The sequence below is a fragment of the Ictalurus punctatus genome, chromosome 24 (assembly GCF_001660625.3).
Source record: "Ictalurus punctatus breed USDA103 chromosome 24, Coco_2.0, whole genome shotgun sequence".
NCBI classification, from domain to species: Eukaryota; Metazoa; Chordata; class Actinopteri; order Siluriformes; family Ictaluridae; genus Ictalurus; species Ictalurus punctatus.
In genome coordinates, this window is record NC_030439.2 from 8,651,585 (window position 1) to 8,672,344 (window position 20,760).

The window sequence follows — 20,760 nt, forward strand, 5'->3', positions numbered from 1 at the left end:
CATCTGGATCCTTGGCACATTCTGCAACAACAGATAGGCTGCTTAATTTATTTATATATATATATATATATATATATATATATATATATATATATATATATATATATATATATATATATATATATATATATATATATATATATATAATTTTTTTTTTTTTTTTTTTTTTTTTTAATATACCACAATGCCAATATTTTTGGCAGGGATGCTGAGTTCAGCCATAGTCTGACAGAGTTGAACAAGACCCCAGCTCAACTCTGATGGCCAACAAAAAAATTTGAATCCAAGTCCCTCTGTCGGACCATAGGAGGCTATTTTGACTATTTTATGCTCTCCCAGTGCCAAACTATCAGTCTGTCAACTGTGCACAGACAGTTCTGCCACATACACTTTAGTGGTAGACCTGGAAAAAAATGCTTATAGGCAACTCTGCAAAAAAAAAAAAAAAAAAAAAAAACCTCCAAAAAATTATTCACAATGAAAGGACAGCATTTCATACATAATGAGAAAAGTTTTTACTAGCCAGCAAAGAACTAGCACATAAATGCAAATGCAAATATTTGTCTTTGGCAAATATGGCAGTTTACTGTCCCAGGAGACAAAGCCATAATTTCAAGGTGTGTGTGGTCTGCTGTACCACAGTGACCTATTCATCTGGCACCAGATCTGAAGTGCAGTTGAAACAGAGTGTCTGCCAGTAACAATAACATCAGGTGGAGGTGGAGTGAGGCTATAGTCTGTTGGATGCTCTACACTGTCATCCAGAGCAACAATTTGTACAGCAGCTGATTTGGCCATTTGTGCACCAATGCATGCTTTGTCTCTGCCCTGTCTGTGAACTACAAGGGACAGTCAATTATCTGCATGCTCTTCTACTTCTCTAGGTGTTCCACATTAGCTGAACTAGTTCCTTGTAAAACACCAACTTGGTTGTGACAGTCGTGGTACACCACCTTGGAAATGCCTCCTGGACATTTCTGCCAAAGACCTGCATGGTATTCGCAGCAGACGGTTCAGTGGGTCTTCTGGCAACAGCGTTTAAGCCAACCAACTTGCCTTCTCATCTGCACTAACAATTCCAGTAATCTACTGAACTTTACTGCTGTGTCTCATTTTGCTTCACTGTAGCTTCATACAATTCCTTATGCAAGTATTGAAGCCCCTTGAACTTTTCCACATTTCCTCGTGTTACAACTTGGGATTCAAATGGACATTTAGGATTTTTGTCATTTTATTTACACAACATTTGTAGGTGCAAAATATTTGTATTGTGACACAAAAGGTTAAATAAACAAAAAAACAGACATTTCTTGGTTTCATAAGTATTCAGACCAAAACTTGGTAGAACCCCCGTTGGCTGCAATTACAGCTGAAAGTCTTTTGGGATATGTCTCTGTCACCTTTGCACATCTTGATTCCGATATTTCTGCAATTCTTCTTGGCAAAATTGCTCAAGCTCTGGTGGCCATTGGTGAACAGCAACTTTAAGCATTGCCATGGATTCTCAATCAGATTAAGGTCTGGGCTTGACTGAACCATTCTAACACATTCAGGTTCTTGGGTTTGAACCACTCCAGTGTAGCTTTGGCAGTATTCTTAGGGTTATTATCCTGTGGGAAGGTGAAGCTCTGCCCTAGTCTCAAGTCTGGAACAGGATTTATGCTAGGATTGCCCTGCATGTGTGTCCTTGCTAATGAAAAGCATCCCCAGAATATATGCTACCACCACCAAGCTTCACTGTATGGATGGAGTTTACAGGGTGATGAGCAGTATTGGGTTTCTGAGAAACATAGGGCTTAGTCTAGGCTATGGTTGTCCTGCAAACAGCTTTTCCCATTTGAGTAGATCTATCCAGCTCCTTCAGAGATACCCTTGTTCTCGTGGTCGCTTTTCTAACTAATGCCCTCCTTACCCAGTCACTGATTTTTGGCGAACAGCCTCCTTTATGCAGTTATGGTTGATTTAATGGTGATCCATTAAATGTTCAAAGCTTAAGATAAACAAACCCTGATTGTCCTGGATTTGTCTTGATGCTGTTTTTATGTATGCTTTCTAAGAAATTCTGGAATCTTTCAGGATCAGGTGTATTTATATTGAGATCATGTGTCACTTTAATCGCACACAGGTGAACTCCACTCAATTAATTATGTGTCTTCTGGTGGCAACTATACTGTATAACTGTATATTCCCAATTACATCTATTTCAGTTCCAAGTCACACTACAAAATGTGGAAAAGTTAAAGTGGGGTGCATTTTTATGTATAGCACTGTACACTTTGCTAACTGTTGTGTCAGCTCCTTATATTCAGCTGAATGGTGCACATATTTATGCGCTGATCAGACTTTCCACTAGTGAGACCATCAGTGTCTGTACCAGAGGCATTAATCTCAGTCTTACTGCTTCTGCATGTACAATTGCAACCAGTCTCAGCTTTAATGCAATTTCTAGTGTACATAAGTGGCCAGTTGATACATGTTGGGATAGCCCAGTCACCTGGTTGGGCAACCATACCACAAATTGGGCTAGGCATTCAATTAGCTGTGTTGAGTGGAAGATCCAGCTTCAATTCCACTAGGCCAGTGTTATCAGTCTGCAGCACTTTCGCCACTGCTACTGATGCACACTCCTGTGTTACTCCTGTTATGCTATGTCTACAGCAGCATCTGAGAGACAACTACATTTTGCCAGCGCTCTTTATCATCTGCCTGTAGCTCATGTCATACAATATTAAGAATTTATGTTGTAATATTCGCTCACTGTTTTCTTATTTATTATTTACATTTCTGAAACTTACTAATTCGAAAATACAAGTTGAAATGATCAATATTAAACTGCTGCTATATGGACCTTTTGAGTAATTTAACACAAATGTATTAGTTTCAAGTAAGATGAAAATGTTCTAGTTGATTAATGGGATATGGTTTTAACTCATAATTTCAAGCATTACTCCATACAATCATTTGAAATGATTAATGTTTGGGAAAATTACAAGTGTGATATATTTGGAGTTTGTGAGAACAGTGTAGTTACAAAACAGGTAAATTGAGTTTTACATGGTTTAACAAAAGCACTGTTTTAATGCAACCAAATTGAATGTTACTTTTCGTTTTTTACACTGAATCATAGTAAAAGGAATAAAGTAGATAGATACAGTATGAGGGAAAAGCACTAACCTACAAATGGTTAAATACTTGAATATAAATGTCAATTGAAATATCTCAAAGGAAGTAATATTTGCCAGGTTGAGTGTCAGAACTAGCCAAAACAGTCAAGTTTATTTCAGAGCATGAACTACAATAAGGAGTAGGTTTTAAAATTGCAAGGGATTCCTATTTCATTAATAGGAATAATCAAATGGTAGCTGCAATTGTAAAATTCAAAACAATCAGATTCGATGTATACTACGGCTGCACAGTTAATCATATTTTAATCATGAGCTCAATTTTTGTCTTCTTCAATTTATTAAACAATAGACTGGAATATTGATGAGCTTTTTTTATTAGGTAATTGTTTAATGATGTTTATTGAGATCTCCATGTATAGGTTTCAGCTGTATGGTTTGCTTATAGTGGTAGTTTCTTGGTTGGTTCATTCATTCATTTATTCATTCATTCATTCATTCATACACAATTAGAAGCAGAAAGCAGTAGTAGCCTGCTATCCACGTGTGCTTTGTAATACTGCTAGTCAATCAACTCCCCTTGTAAATGAATATCTAGAGCTATGTACCCTGGTGTTTTATTCAGATCAGTGTTTAAAGGTGCGTCAGTGGTGGCTCCTGGCCAGCTCTCTCTTCAGAAGGGGTGTTCTCTTTTCTGCATTTCAGGGATGTGCAGAAAAGAAGGGGGGGGGGGCTCTGGGGGCTTGAGCCCCTGGCCTTTTTCTAAAATATTTAAAAGTGCCCCTCTCAACATTAATTAATAAACAATTATATTATGTTGTGGCTATTCAGAGCTAAAGCAGGGCAGAACACGGACACACGGGAGGCAGGCGTGGGGGAAAAGGGCTCTTTTATTTATGCTAAAAGTGAGTAGGTGGAGGTAAGGGGTGCAAGAGCGGAGTAAGCAGGAGCAGGGTGCAGCCTTCCTGACATGGGGTGCGGCGTACAGGTTGCAGCAGTGTTGAGGCCGTGCCCAAAGTGGCAGGAGTGGAGCTAGGGCTCCGGCGGGGATGCCAGGGAGCATTGTCATTGTCGTCTACCAAGTTGGCTGTGTTACTTGGGTTAGAAACTGAGATGCGGCTCCCCTCAGCACGCTGGACACACCCTTTTATATCCTCTTGCTTTCTCCGGGAGGGTGAAAAGCAGCTGCTCCACTCAGGAGCTGCCAGTCATGTATGCTTCTGCTGCCCCACCTCGTAGCCATGTGCTTTCCTGCTGTCCAAAACATTCATGCTGCTGAAGTGGCGCTGTCTTTCAGCACCTAGTCGGCAGTTGTGTGAGGAGTGCGGCGTCTTTGAAGTGCGCAGGCTGCAGGCTCGCCGTCACATATGTAAAAAGCATTTGAATTCAAATTAACATGAGAGCGTACACAAAACAGTAGCAAATTAATAACAAGAAAGTCAGAGAATTTTCCTGTTTATTTGTCTGACTCGAGTCTGCTGTCAGGTAGTCTCGTTGTCATGACACAGTCACGATGCTTCTTGCTTCAACAGGCAGACAGGTATTCTGAAACCACTAGCTCTTCTGCTAACCTTTTCATAATATTAGCAGAATTGTATATGCTTATCGCCGGTAGTTTTCAAATTTATTGAGAGGGAATGTGTTAGTAAGTACTAGCTACTAACATTCGTTAAAACTCCAGACATGCAAGCAACCTTGAGATATTATATGTATGTTATATAGTCAGTAAAGGCACGATGCCAAACAGAGAGAGATGGCAGAAAATTAAAGACAAACTGAAGAAGGAGGCTTCGAAAGGAACAGCTACCTTATCAACTTGGGGGAAAAAGGGTGAGCTAATATGAGATAGATAGTTGTGAAAAATGAATCATTTGTTTACAGAGAGTTAGGCTTGCTGCAATAGCTGGTGCTCTGTTCAGACATACACCGATTACCCTTGCCTACCCGCGGCACCGCACCCACTGTCGTCTTTCTTTTCAGTTGGAGAACGTTCAATGGACGCTACAATTATAAACTGAAAGCATTTGCTCCATTCAGCATAGCTATATATATAGTTATATAGTTATACTATATACATATAGTAACTTGCCCCTTGTTAACTAATATGGTAAATTTAGTCCTGCAACCTAAGTGATAATAAAAAATTGTGATATAATCTCAATGTATCTTTTTTAAATGAAATTTAGAAGGCAAAAATGACAAGCCAGAGATGCATGTTGTTGAGAAGAGAAAAAAAGAAGAGGTGGAACATTGAGAAAAAGAGGGAGGTGTAAGAGAACAGTCAGAGATGCATGTTGAGATGGAGAGAGAGAGAAGAGGTGGAATCTGACCTGGGACAAGAAGATGAAAAGGAAGCACCAGAGACACAAATTAATCAAAAAGAAAGCAATACAGAATTTGAAAAATTTTTACTACTACTATTTCTATAAATGTAAAAGTAAAATACCATAAGGTTATATTAGTAGTGTCATTCTCATATACATTATTATGACCACACACAGTGTGTTTACAATGTCTGCCAGGGTGATAAAGTAGTAAAGTAGTAAAATTAGCTATAGCTCATTTTTTTTTACATTTGAGCCACTGCCCCTGAGGAAGTCTCTGCACGTCCCTGCTGCTTTTCATCATTATGCCCTCATTATAAAAAAAACAAAAACCTGCGTCTAATTACAGAACTGCAGTCCTCTCAGAGACAGCTGCTTCATTCACTTGAATCTACTGGAGTTTGTTTCTCATGTGCCATACAAAGGCTGACATTTACCAGTGATGCACTGTCCAGGCCTGGCCACAGTAATGACCCACCAGAATATCCACAGGTCATAAAGCCCACGTTCTGGCCATTACATGCATCTACACTCCCACACTACACTTGGAAAACCATGTTCAAGCACAGCCCACCTCTTCCCACAGTTAAATGATAAGAAGCGATTCAAAAGCAATGCACATATACATCATTATTCATGCAACTGTTACAGATTGCATCCAAGCTTCAAACAAATCACAACTGGAGTCGGATAAACTTCTCTTACAACCTGGCTATACACAGTGTTTGTGTTATGAAGGTTTTAGATATACCTTCATCTCTGTTCAAGGTAATATCATTAACCAGGTTTGACAGGTTCCAGCAAATTTGGCCCCAAAAAAATCAGGCACTGGAAAAGGGAAATAGATCTCAGCGTTTGCATGGAAAACAAGATCACGTGGTGCACAAGCATTACTGATGTCTAGACATTATCCACACATAATCTTCCTTTCACTCTCTTAATTTTTTGCAATACATCTCGAATGTTTCTGTACATTTGCATGTACAAAAGTAAGCAAACTGCCCATCAATTAGAAAAGGCGAGAAAATCAATGAAAACATCAGCTTACATCTGTTGAAAAGCAACATTTTTTAAATTACTGATCACTCAAAAGAGGTCATTAGTATTTCAATGCAATTTAAAATGTATGGAGATGAGAACCAGGACTTTATTAACATTTGTTAAATGTCTCTTTCAATGAGCCACCACTGATTTTGAGGACCATCCAAAATTATTGACTTAATTATTTACAACCCCCATTCCAAAAAAAGTTGGGACGTTATGTAAAATGTACATAAAAACAGAATGCAAATGATGATTTGCAAATTTGTGCCATCTACAAATGTTGGTTAAAGCTCTATCATGCAAAGAAGAAGCCATACGTGAGCATTATTCAGAAACGCTGCCGTCTTCTCTGGGCCAAAGCTCATTTAAAATGGACTGAGGTAAAGTGGAAAACTGTTCTGTAGTCAGACGTGTCAAAATTAGACTTTTTTTTTTTTTTTTTTAACCATGGACACCACGTCCTCTAATGTAAAGAGGACTAAAGCGGGGCCTAAGGAATGGGCAACTTGCACATCGGGAAAGGCACCATCAATGCCTTTAAAATAGGTTTTAGAGCAACATCTGCTTCCATCCAGATTCCATCCCATCTTTAGTGACACTCTGCCTCTCTTAGATACTCTTTTTATACCCAGTCATGTTACTGACCTGTTGTCAATGAACCTTATTAGTTGTAAAATATTCCTCCAGCTGTTTCTTTTTAGTAGCCTTACTTTTCCAGCTTTTTGTTGCCCCTGTCCCAACTTTTTTCAGCCATCAAAATTACCTTTTTTTTTTCTTCCTTAAAATAGTACATTTCCTCAGTTTAAACATTTGATATGTTTTCTATGTTCTATTGTGAATAACATATGGGTTTATGAGATTTGCAAATCATTGCATTCTGTTTTGATTTACATTTAACACAGCGTCCCAACTTTTTTGGAATTGGGGTTGTAGGCAGCTAATTAATGGCATACCTAAAACCTCAACTGAACCCTAAATTTAAAGCTCAGTAACCAAAAGGAAACATTTCGGCTTTTTTATTATTTATTTATCAAATTAATGCTGGAGTTTTTGTAACAAAATAAATGGAGGGAACCAGCCAAAAGTCTGCACAAGATCCCCACCAAGCTCAAGATATTAAAACATACACAAAGATACACACATACACACACACACTAAGCATAGTGCCAGAGCTGTTAGGGGCAAAGTGGTGGATCTCGACCTCTTTCACACCATAACCCCCGTGTCTCTGTGAAATGTGTTAATGAGGGAAAAGTAAAAGCAGAATGTAACCAGCATGCGAGACAGCAGTAGAATCCAGCCCTTGAGGAATCATCCAGTTATAGCTTTTGCTGGAGTTTATTTATGGCTCAGCTTCGTTTGTGAAAACCTCACATGAATAGGCTAACCTTTGTGTGCCTCAGTCAAAATGCAGAAACATACCAGGTTTAAACTGCAGTCTAACACAATGATACATAAAGCAAATCGTTTTCATTTCGTTTCCATGCACAAATTCCCAATGTTGACCCAGAAAATATTAGAAGTTGAAGGAATCTGTGAGACTCAAACATTCAAATATTTTAATCTTTTTCTTGAAAGCTATTTTCCCATATATGTGAATAGAAGCTACACCTGGATATCAACCTGAAATGGTATCTCTCAATTAGCATTCAGGTTTCATGCACTACGGCTGCCTCACCGCTATATTCTCCTGGTCAGGGCCAAATTGGTGTCCTGCAGCAGTTGCAGTACTGCGAGCTCTGACTGCTATACAGTGAGGGGCTGAGCCAGTGTCACCATGCTGTCTCACTTAATGAGCAGAGAGTCTGAAAAATGTCTGTTTTCATTTCATATTTGTCTATCCTTGTTACAAAAAAAAGGCTGCATATTCACCTTAACACTACCGTCTTATGTCTAAAATCTGGCATTTGATTCAGTATGTGGTCAAATGAGACAAATAAGGTAACTGATAACTGTAACTGATAAAGTAACTGATAACTGATTAATTAGAATTAATTACAATAATTACAAAAATTAATTTGCGTTTACTTACATACAGTCATGTGAAAAAATAAGTACACCCCATGGAAATTGCTGGGGGGGGTTACATATTCGGGCAAGCAAACATTTGATCTTCTCTGAAACAGTGCCTATTAATAAACGTGATACATTCTATCAAATGACACATAAAATTTACATTTTGTAGTAATTTTCACAATTTAAATTAACAAAAAACAGATCAGTCACATGGAAAAATAAGTACACCCCTACATTTATCACACCTTCAAATCCATAAGATTAGAATCAGGTGTTCTAGGTGCCAGTGATTAGAACCTGCTTAGGGAGTGCAGGTGGAACCTGTCTTATTTATATCCCTCTCATATCTAGTGCCTGGTGTTCCCTTTGTTATTGAGGTGTGTGGTGTCATCATGCCAAGATCTAAAGAGTTCTGTAAGGCCTTCAGAAAAACGTTTGTGGATGCCTATGAGTCTGGAAAGGGATTTAAAGAGATCTCCAAATTATTTGAAATAAATCATTCCACTGTAAGGAAAATCATCTACAAATGGCACACATTTCAAATGACTGCCAATTTGTCCAAGATCAGCCGTCCCAGCAAATTCAGCCCAAGAGCAGTCCGTGTGACACAAAAAGAAGTCTCAAAGAACCTCAAAATTTAATCACAGGATCTGCTAGTAAGTCTTGCAACTGTTGGTATCAAAGTGCTTCTACTATCAGAAAGAGATTGCATGAATTTGACCTGCATGGGAGTTGTGCCAGGAAAAAGCCTTTGCAAGACTACAGTTTGCCAATGAGCATATAGGGAAAGACCAGGGCTTTTGGAATAATGTGCTCTGGACAGAAGAATCAAAGACAGAGTTGTTTGGTCACAGTAACAGCAGACATGTTTGGCACTGACCAAAGACAGCTTTTCAGGAGAAGCGCCTCATACCAACTGTGAAGCACGGTGGTGGAAGTGTTATGGTTTGGGGTTGCTTCACTGCCTCAGGAACTGGAGAGCTTGCATTCATTGAGTCAACTATGAATTCTGCGTCATATCAAAGAGTGCTTGAAGATAACGTGAGGCCATCTGTCCAAAAGTTGAAGTTGAACCATAGTTGGACATTTCAACAGGATAATGATCCTACGCACACTAACAAATCCACCAAGGAACGGCTCAAAAATAAGAAATGGAAGGTTGTGGAATGGCCTAGCCAAAGCCGGGATTTAAATCCCATTAAAATGTTGTGGGGGGATTTGAAACAGGTAGTACATGCAAGAAAACCCGCAAACATCTTGCACCTGAAAGAATATTGCACGGAAGAGTTGTCAAAAATTCCAGCAAGCCTTGTGGACAAATATCCAAAACGCCTACAAGAAGTTATTTCTGCTAAAGGGGGCAATACTAGTTTCTGAGGCCAAGGGTGTACTTACTTTTTCCACAGAAGACGTTTATTGATATTTCTGTTGAATAAATGATTGAAAAAACTCATTTTACTTGTGGTTTTGTTCAAGTATATCAACTTTATTAATAGGCACTGTTTTCAAAGATGATTAAATTTTGCTTGTCCAAATGTCAAAAAAGTCAATAATTTCCATTGGGTGTACATATTTTTTTTACATGACTGTATGTATAACATCACACACACACACACAAACACTATCCAATGTAAGGGCCTTCCATTAACATAATTATTAATGCAGTTAATAATGTTTTTCCTTTTTTAGTCTACCTCTAACCTTAGTAACCAAAAGCAAGACTTTAGTCTAATTAACGTATTTTGTTGTTGTTGTTTGTTTGTTTGTTTGAAGTTTTTTGTCAAAACTGTCAGATTTTCCTACCCTGCTATCTTTGTGTGGCTATTTGGTCGCCACCAAGATATCAAATCATGCTGAAGTTTTAAACACGAAAGCAAATCATGATTTGATTAAAATAATAATAATAATAATAATAATACTTATTATTATTATTATTATTATTATTATTATTATTATTATTGTGTGTTTTACTGTTTACTGCTCAGTAGGAAACAACATATGAAGTAACACACCACTTTTCTGAATAGAAACATGGAGGCTGTCTGAGATGATCTTCTAAGACAAGTGAGACAGTCTGTCAAGTCTGTTCCAGCTGAGTTCTTGAAACATCCAGCTGATTTCTGTGGGCTTCACAATGTGCCGTACACAAGGATGAAGCTATTACTAAGAGTGTTTGAGACTGTTCCATTTCTTCCATACCTTCATTACACTAATTTGCAATGCGTAGCCACTAGCCATCAGCAGAGCCTTAGGCCAGTGTTTGGTTGCTGTGTTTTTCTCACCTTGCTCTTCCCTTCTCCTCTCTGAGGCGAAACCAGAAGATAATGAGCGGAGCGCATGATTTATAACATGCAACAGATTTCTCATTATGTATTGAAAAACCATGCTAGCAAAGCTTCCACCTGCTTCAACAGGATCAGCATCATCAACTCCTATAAGCCTCCAAGCGCAAAACAACGACAGCAAAATGACATTTTGAACTACAAAGCAACGGACCAAAAACAAAAATGAGCACGTTATAAAGCACTGTGCTGGAAAAATTGCCCGATAAGAGCGTGTGATCGAGACGCCTGCTCGTTTTCCCTTTTGCTTGGCGTAGATTAGCCACATCTATCTGACAGGTCTCATGAAACGCTAATGAAGTGTGAGCTATTAAAGCTGCAGCACAACGGGGCAGCCCAGCTTTGATGAAGATCAGCACTCAAACATCATCACGCCGTGAGAAGCAAGCACAATTAAAAGCGCACAGATGTGTTAGAGGACGTAGTAGTGTGGTAGCAATGAACCATGGCAATTAATCTTAAAGCTCCTATAGGCCTATAATTTGGTCAGAACACTTTAATTTAAATGCATTTACTTCTTGATAGCTAAATCACTAAAGTAGATGGTTTGATATAAAAACTCTCTTTGATTGCTCTGGGGTCTGTAATTGGTATTAACCAATTAAGGAACTTCTTTGCAAGCAGGTGGTTCTTCCTGCCTGTCAATTATTTTGAATGTGCGAAGGCTGTAAATGAACCTGGTGGCAGAGCCCTAGCTTTCAGGAGCAGATCAGACTAGAGCTATTTCTCAAAATGAGTTCTATGCGATATATTCTCATACTGTACAAGCTTTGTTTATAGTTTTTATACTACTTGAATGTTTTGTACCTGTACTTATGTAACGTAGTAATCTTACAGAGTAATGCATGGTCACTGAACAAAGCAACACCGAACAACAGTTTGTGTGCTAAATTGACTTGCCCTGTTACATCTGTAATGTTCATTCTAAAATGCTGAGACCTCTGATGGCTCCTTCTCTTCTTTTTCTTCTTTTTTCTTCTTCAGCGTCTTCTTCTACATAAAGCAAATGAAAAAGGGGTATTACTGTAATAGTTCTGTAATCCGGTATCCTACATTTGGCTGAATTTCCCAGTGTAAATTTACAATTAAAGTGGCTAGCGCACTATGGACTGCACTGAAGTCATCTAGAATTAAAACTGCTGCCAGGTGTGCTTTACTGCTTAAATATTTAGCTTGGTGGGCTCTGGTGTAATTTATTACCCTTCTACAGAATTGATTGTTCTGCCAAACAGCAACATTATAACATGCACAATTAGATCACTCACTGACTCGTATCCCAGGAAAACACTGGGAGTGAGGCGGGAATACAGTCTGGATGAAACACCTGTCCATCTCAGAGCACCACGCGTGCAAACACGCACACGCACGCACGCACGCATGCACGCGCACACACACACACACACACACACACACACACACACACACACACACACACACACACACACACACACACACACACACACACACACACACACATACTTACTTATTTACATCTAAGAACAATTTATCTTTGCCAATCACAAATTAGTTGCTTGGAGAGAAAAAAAAAACAACATCAACTGTGCCATTTTAATTAATCAGCTAACTTACTTACGTCTCATTTAATCACATATTGAGGCAGGTTTGTGGCATCTTTACAAATGAAGTGGTAGCATTAAGGGCTTTTATCCAACTAAGCAATTTAAGTTCAGCTAATTCGATCCTTCTAGGCATTTCTTGATCTCGAATCTGGTGTATCCGCTTGTGTGGAAAAGCAATATAAGAATAATTTTTTTTAGCTTGGTGGGTTTTTTTAACTGGTGGTGACACTACCAGTCAAAAGTTTTGACACTCTCATTCTTTCTTTCTTTATTTTTCCCAAATTTTAGAATAATAATAAAGTCATCAAAACTCAAATAGAAACTCAAATAATAATAATAAAAAAATAACACAAATGGAACTATGGGAATGGTGTTGTTATAAAAAAAAAAATTCTAAAGAAATCAAAATAATTTCATATTTTAGCATCTTCAAAGTAGACGCCCTTTTTGCCCCGAATTCCCAGAAATGTATTCTTGGCATTTTCTCAACCAATTTCTTGAGGAATTCCCCTGAGGTGCTTTTTAAACAGTATTAAAGGAGTTCCCACCTACGCTGGACACTTATTTGCTGCTTTTTGGAATATTGGAGTCTTCCGTTTAAATAAATATTTTTTTGTAAATAAAATCAATCGTTGGCACGATTATATTTTTGTCTACGACACCGATTTTAAATTTAAAAGAAGTGTTTAAACTAGTTACTACTCATGTGGCATGGTTGGGGGGGTGGGGGTGTCAGAACACTATAGTGATGTTTCAGGTACAGTTAAAATGCAAAGACTGATCTGAGGTAATATCTTATTTATTGACGTCCATTTTGCTAACCAATCCATTGCAGTGTTTTAAATAAGGTGTTTATTGTTGTTGCAATTAATTGTTCTTTTTCTTGGCTTGTTTAATAATTTAGACATGTTTTGTGGCATATTTTATAAACATTTATTGCAAATCTTAATGAAGCAGAATAGTCTGATTTGTACGTTAACTTTCAATAAAGGAATGTCAGTACAAACAGATACAAGCCAACAAAACTAAAACAGAATAATTTACCAAAAGTTCAGCAAAAGTTGTTGTGCTTGCTTGTCACAGTGCCACCGATGGCCAACACCTCGACGACACAAACAGTCTGCACGGCCACAAGGACAGAGCCAGAAACCAAAAAGCTGTTTCATGTAAAGCGAGTACAGACAGGAGGTCTGTAGCGTCAGGAGTCGAGTGACCCAACAATGGAAATTCTTCACCTTTGAGAAGAGAAGTGGTGCGAACAGAAAATGCACATTTACATTTGTATATTTGGCACAGGCTTTTATCCAAAGTAAAACGCACGTCATATAAATGGCAGCGCAAACATCAGGTGAACACTCTTTCTACCTGCTAAAATCGTAACTTTATGATGCTTTTGGAAAGTGTGATGAAAGTGGCAACTCTCCAGAGTTTTCCAGAGTTTAAACCTTCAACACTGGAAGAACAAGCCTTTGTTTGTCACATATACATTACAGCATAGTGAAATTCTTTTCTTCGCATATGCCAGCTTCTTCCTAATCTTGCTTGTTAGGAAGCTGGGGTCAGAGTTCAGGGTCAACAATGATACGCAGCCCCTGGAGCAGACAGGGTTAAGGGCCTTCCTCAAAGGCCCAAATGTGGCAGCTTGAATCGCCAACCTTCTGATCAGTTCTTCAGAGTCTTAACCATTGAGCCACCACTACCTCAAATGGTGCACCATTACTGGTCGTACTACAATACTGGGTTGATGTGTTGAGCGGACAAAGCAAGCCCCTCTTCCAGCTCTAAAAATCTGTTTAATATAAAGTCCCCTTGTAGTGTATATATCAGATATTAAACTGATAAGAACAGATACTACACTTTATCTTAGCCAAAAAGCCAAGAAGCTACTTTACCCCTGATCTCACATCATGCTGATCAAACTCATTATAATCAGTAACCAATGAAACCTACTATCAGTGCCTTGAACAGGTTTGTGCAATAATCCTCTGATGGAAAGATAAACTAGCAGTTTTATTTTATTAATAAAAATCTGGAGTATATTTAATTACTGGATTATGACTTTTTTGTAATGTTGTACGTAACTGTAAAAAAGCTAATATTGTTTACTGCGTTATGTTAACATTAACAAACCATAAACGTTTATGATCCGGGATGCAGGATGGTGCCTTGCATTGGAATTTTAAGCAGCACACATGTGGCATCACACCTGGATTAAAGTCAAAGCATTTTTCTTTTAATAGAGAATGTGTGCTAATTACAATAAATTTATATCACAGCACAGATGAATTCTCTAATAAGATGGTGTTTATTCATTTTTTAAAACAGCAGGGATCTGAATATTTATGATTGTAATATAAATTAAAGGTTTATATTAATGCGCTCGTTCTAATCTGTTATCGTTCCTATAAAAGCTCATACACAGGGACATCTACTGCAGATGCTCCATGTAATCTAAGACTAATAATAAATGGATTGTTGTTTCACAAACAAAAGCCTATAGGTGATCATTGATGTGAAGTTTTCTGGGTGTTTTGATTTAACATTTAGTAGTTCATTCATTGTTATCACTTACATTATAGCAGCTATAAACAGCCATTCCCTCATCAGCCAGTCTTTTTTTCTCTCTTGAAGTAAAAGACAAAAAAAAGCACTGTTTGTCATGTTTCCGGGAAAAAAACCCACAGAAAACTGTAAGTGTTGGCAAATCGCAGTGGTATGAGAATAAGCAATATAGCATAAGCATAAGTTTGTAGACTTAAAAAAAACAACAACAAGTAAGCAGATAAAAGGTCTAGAGCTACATTTGCAGTTGGAATCTGCTGCTGTTAACTTTAAAAATCAAGTCCAAAGAGCTGTGACTGCCAGTGAAGCAAGCCATCATTAGGCTGAAAAATCAAAACAAACCCATGAGAGAGATAGCGAAAACATTAGGTGTGGCCAAATCAACTATTTGGTACATTCTTAAAAAGAAAGAACACACTGGTGAACTCAGGAACACCACTGTGGTGGATGACAGAAGAATTATTTCCCTGGTGAAGAAAAAACTCCTTCAGAACACTTGTCCAGATCAAGAACACCCTCCAGGAGGTAGGCGTATCTGTGTCAAAGTCAACAATCAAGAGAAGACTTCGCCTGAGTAAACAGAGGGTTTAGCGCAAGATGTAAACTTTGATAAGCCTCAAAAACATGAAGATCAGATTAGAGTTTGTCAAAAACATCTTTAAAAGCACATACAGTTCTGGAACAACATCCTGTGGACAGATGAGACAAAGATCAACTTGTAACAGAATGATGGGAAGAGAAGAGTATGGTGAAGGGAAGGACCTGCTCATGATCTGAAGCGTACCATCTTGTACAGATGGCGTGTACAGCTGCCAATGGCACTGTTTCCTTGTATTTATTGATGATACCAAAAGCAGCAGGATGAATTCTCAAGTGTATATGATGATATCATCTGCTCACATTCAGCCAAATACTTTAAAACTCATTGGATGGTCTTTCACACTGCAGATGACCTGAAGCATACTTCAAAAGCTACCCAAGACTTTTTAAGTCAAAAAATTTAAATGTTCAGCAATGGCCAAGTCAATCCCCTGAGCTGAACTGAACTGAATTTCACTTGCTGAAGACAAAACCAAAGGCAAAACACCCCCAAAGAACAAGCAGGAAGTGAAGACAGCTGCAGTAAAGACCTGGCAGATCCTCACTAGGAAATAACCCCACTGTCTGGTGATGGCTATGTGTTCCAGACTTCAATCAGTCATTGACTGCAAAGGATTTGCAACCAAGTATTAAAAATGACAAGTTAATTTATTATTGTTAGATTGTTATTGTGATTTTGATTAGGTGATGGTGCCGAGTGGGTGGAGCTTAAAGCCGTGTTCAAAGCTGCTACTTTTCAGATAATGTGGTGGTCAATATACAATGGAATTTACACATTTCAGTTGAGGTCTGATATTTTTATTACAACATTTCAAAAGAACACATGTTATAGATACAAAGTATCCAAAGATTTTATTTCACAGCCATGTTTTTGAGTAATAACATCAAATCCCCCTCTTTCACGCAAAACCTTTTAATGCATAGAGTAAGTGTTTATAATGATACAACAAATATCCAAATTGACCGAGAACATTATTTTTGAACACGTTTCGTCTTATTTCTGTTGAACTAATGGTGTTAGCTTGTTAAAATCATGACCAAATGAGAGATTTAAAATGTTGAGAAACATGTTTTGGTTAATGATAATGATTTTCTTGATAATGATAATGAGACTTTATTGGTCACATATACATATGCACAGTGAAATTCTTTTCTTCGCATACCCCAGCATATCAGGAAGCTGGGGTCAGAGCACAGGGTCAGTCATAATACAGTGCCCCTGGAGCAGAGAGGGTTAAGGGCCTTGCTCAAGGGCCCAACAGTGGCAGCTTGGCAGTGCAGGGGCTTGAACCCCTGACCTTCTGATCAGTAACCCAGAGCCTGGCAATGCTGGGGCTTGAAACCCCGACCTTCCGACCAGAGCCTCAACCGCCCAGCCGTCACTGCCCTGTTGCTTTGTTTAACGATATTTTTTGTTTCTGGCATGCTGATAATTATATGAAAATATGTTGGGGACACTCCAAGTTAAATTTAAGTATAGTAGGAAAAGGTGGATTTTTATTTTATTAACATCATGTGCAAAAGGGGGGGGGGGGGGCATTCAGTGTGAAATAGCTAGAAGAAATAAATAGCTACTGCTGTAACTACCACGCTATGAAGGACGAGAGACTTAAAATTTTAAAACTCTTTTCAAAATGTTTGATGCAAACTCCTTCACAAAATTCAGCCCATGTCTATGGCCTGGAGCTACAGATTTCAGAGATGAACGTTGGCAAAGCGATCCGCCTAATGCAGAAGAATGACGCTTCACGTTTACGGATGTGTCCTTGTTCAGATAATAATCCGAATAGATGCCCTTTTGGAAATATCTCTCTCTCTCTCCATCAGACTATTTAGTCAGGCTCTGTGTGAGCTGTGGGCGCAGTGGCATGCCCAAGACAGACTTGTCAGCTTCCTCCCCACCGCTGCTCATTTTCCTGTGGCTCTGTTGAACACGCATCGGCCGCTTACCTTTAGGAAAGGTCAACCGCAGAACACTTCTCCCGGCACACAGACAGGCTAATTAAGCTCCGGCTGGAGAGAATACCGAATCCCCAGATACTCTGCACAGAAAGAAGACCTCTGTGGGTCATGGCCATCTTGTCCCAGATTCGTGTCTAAGTGTGTAAGTGTATGTGTGCCCATGTGTGTGTGTGTGTGTGTATATTCCATTTGCATGCTATTATAGTCAATGTGCTATTAAGTCCCCCTGGGCTCTCAGGTAAGTTGGGAACATTTTTATGACAAGCAGAGAGGGATTGCACAAGCTTAGTGTGAGAGATAGCTGATGAATGTGAGAGTGAATATTTTCTGTCACTGACTCTATACTGGGGACACTCACAAAACTGCAATGCAATAATCTCAAAGATTCTCCTCACTGCTGTCTGATCATTTTCTTGTCATCTTTACACAACAGAAATGATCGTGAAAAGGATCGATATTGTAAAAAAGCAAGGTTTTTGATAAATGGTCTGTTTTTTGTTTTTGTTTTTTTTTTAAAAAGAAGCAACATTTACTTCTCACATGATACCTATGTATATTGTGTGAGATATATCCCGACGCCCATTTATCTGAATTATTTAAGATAGGAGTACTGAGGATTTCAATTCTTGTATGATATAATAAGCATGCACTTGTTTTATAGGCAAAATAATACTTTGATATAATTATACTTCTATAAAACATATATTTTAGTTTATCTTACATCTATACGATCTTATGCATCATTTTAAAAATAAATAAATAAATAAATAAAAAAATTTTTAAAAACCAAGCAATTCCACATCATTTGCAAAAAGGCTCTCTTTTCAACACTACATACATTTTCACAGAACCATCCCAGCCACCTCTCCTCCGAATGATGCATCAACTCATTACACAATCGAGGTAATGCCAGCACATTAGCTACTTCCCACATTCGCTCGTCTGCTGAGAGACTGTGCAGAAGATATTCTCACATTGAAATGAAGCACAGCAGCTGGGTGCCCTGCATCATGCATGTCTCCATGCCTTCATTTTCACAAAATTTGAAGCTTGGCCACCCACAGACACTCTGCCCTACCCCTTTTTTTCTGTGCAATGCTAAGCACTTGACAAACGAACTTTAAACAACAAAGCTTAGTCATGGCATAAGAAGTGTCCAAGGCATATTTATGCACTTGTTATGGCTTTCTATCGTGTAGAGAATACATAATGACCCATAACAATACAGTAGGACCGGTGCTTCGGTAATAAGCGTCACCGGTAAAGTCAAAGCTGAATGAACTTTCATTATCAGACAAAGACTAATCAGAGATCATCTTTGCAATGCCTAGATGAGTAACGCAAGCTGCTAAAGCAAAGTAATGAGTTTGCCATTACTTTCTTGAAGGAGTAGAGAATAAACATGCTGGGAATAATCTATGCCACCATTACAGCTTACTCATTGGCTGTTATTGTGTATGCATTACTGCACAAGCAACTACAATTCAGAAGTATACTGCCTATGACAACAGGTTTAATGGTTTACTTTGCAAAGGTGGGAAGAATGTTGCAATGAAGCGCAAATGCACAAAGCATCCTGATGGATCAGGCGCTGCAGGCAGTGAATTTATTGTAGACCTTCACGGCCCATTTTACGACCAGCAACTCCTGTGCCGTGCTGTGTCCTATCAAGGCTTTCTTTTTTGTGACATTTAATTTCCTCACCTCAAAAAAAAAAAAGGAGAAAAAGGATTCATTTCATAGAGTATCCAGTTTCTCTGAGAGACAGATGACCTATATTTAGCATCATGGTGTCAGATTTGAAACTCTCAGAAACCGACAAACTTTGGTAATTTGCTTATTTCCATGCGGCAAACTGCAACAGCTTCTCCGAAACTTGTTTCATCTGAATACAAGTAACACTGACTGAAGTTAATTTAAAAGACAACACACTTGTTTTTTTTCCCCAAGCACTCAATACTTGAAAATTCACAGAAGCACAATTCTTAAGTAATCTCACTCTTTGAAATCCAATTTAAGGCATCTGTCTTTTTTCACTGCCATCTCTCAGGTTCTTTATTGTTCTCCTAGATTTATATAAGGCGCTTTTGAGGTAGGATGGGGTGGAGAATGTACAGAATGAGAAAAAAAGGGGGATAATTCAGACTAATTGCTTTGTTGACACAGAAAGTGACATAAGAGATGCTGTGCTGGTGGTACGATGGGACAGGAAGTGCATATCACTCTTGTGAAGCCACTGAAAAACAACCCCTGCGGTGAGACATTGAGTCTTCTACGTACTCCACACACACACACACACACACACACACACACACACACACATACAGGGCCTGAGGACATGTCGATAAAGCCCAAGACACAGAACCTGGCCCTCAGATATGGAACAGTAGGAGTATCAGCTCAACACAAGGTCAACACAGACTCAGCATCTATACTCAGCTAAAACACTGTTTCCTGTAATTTATCTCTCTTTCTGCATCACCTGTGTGTCAGTGCAATGCACGAGAATTTGTCAATAATGCTGCATCCATAAACAGCTTATAATAAATAAATAAAACAATAAATAATCTAGTAAAATTTCATGGCTCGAGGCTAGAACAAAAGGGACATTAATTATTAGTATTATGAGCAGATACAGTGCCTTCCACTAATATTGGCACCCTTGGTAAATATGAGCAAAGAAGGCTGTGAAAAATTGTGTTTATTGTTTAACGTTTTGATCTTTTGTTTAAAAAAAATCACAAAAATACTCTGCTCTCATGGATATCTAACAATTACAAACATAACACAGGTTTATCCAAAAAAATATATTTGTTAAATATAGGTGTGCAACAAGGGATCTGAGACCATTCCTCCAAACAGAATCTCTCCAGATCCTTCAAATTTTGAGGTCCACAGTGGTGGACTGTCCTCTTCAGTTCACCCCACAGGTTTTCTATGGGTTTCAAAGTCAGGGGACTGGGATGGCCATGGCAGGACCTTGATTTTGTGGTCAGTAAAAATTTTTGTGTTGATTTTGATTTGTTTTATTTTGATTTGTTTTGGATCATTGTCCTGCTGGAAGATCCAACCATGGCCCATTTGAAGTTTTCTGGCAGAGGCAGTCAGGTTTTCACTTAATATCTGTTGATATTTGAGTCCATGATGCCATGTATCCTAACAAAATGTTCAGGTCCTCTGGCAGAAAAACAGCCCCAAAACATTAAAG

General features: G+C 38.5%; 1 non-coding gene across 1 annotated transcript; it reads right to left on the reverse strand.

Annotated features, from left to right (window-relative positions):
• Window positions 1-14,131: 14,131 nt before the first annotated feature.
• On the reverse strand, window positions 14,132-14,315 carry LOC124626277 (U2 spliceosomal RNA). Its single transcript, XR_006981006.1, has one exon. It is a non-coding gene; the product is annotated as a U2 spliceosomal RNA (small nuclear RNA).
• Window positions 14,316-20,760: the final 6,445 nt, after the last annotated feature.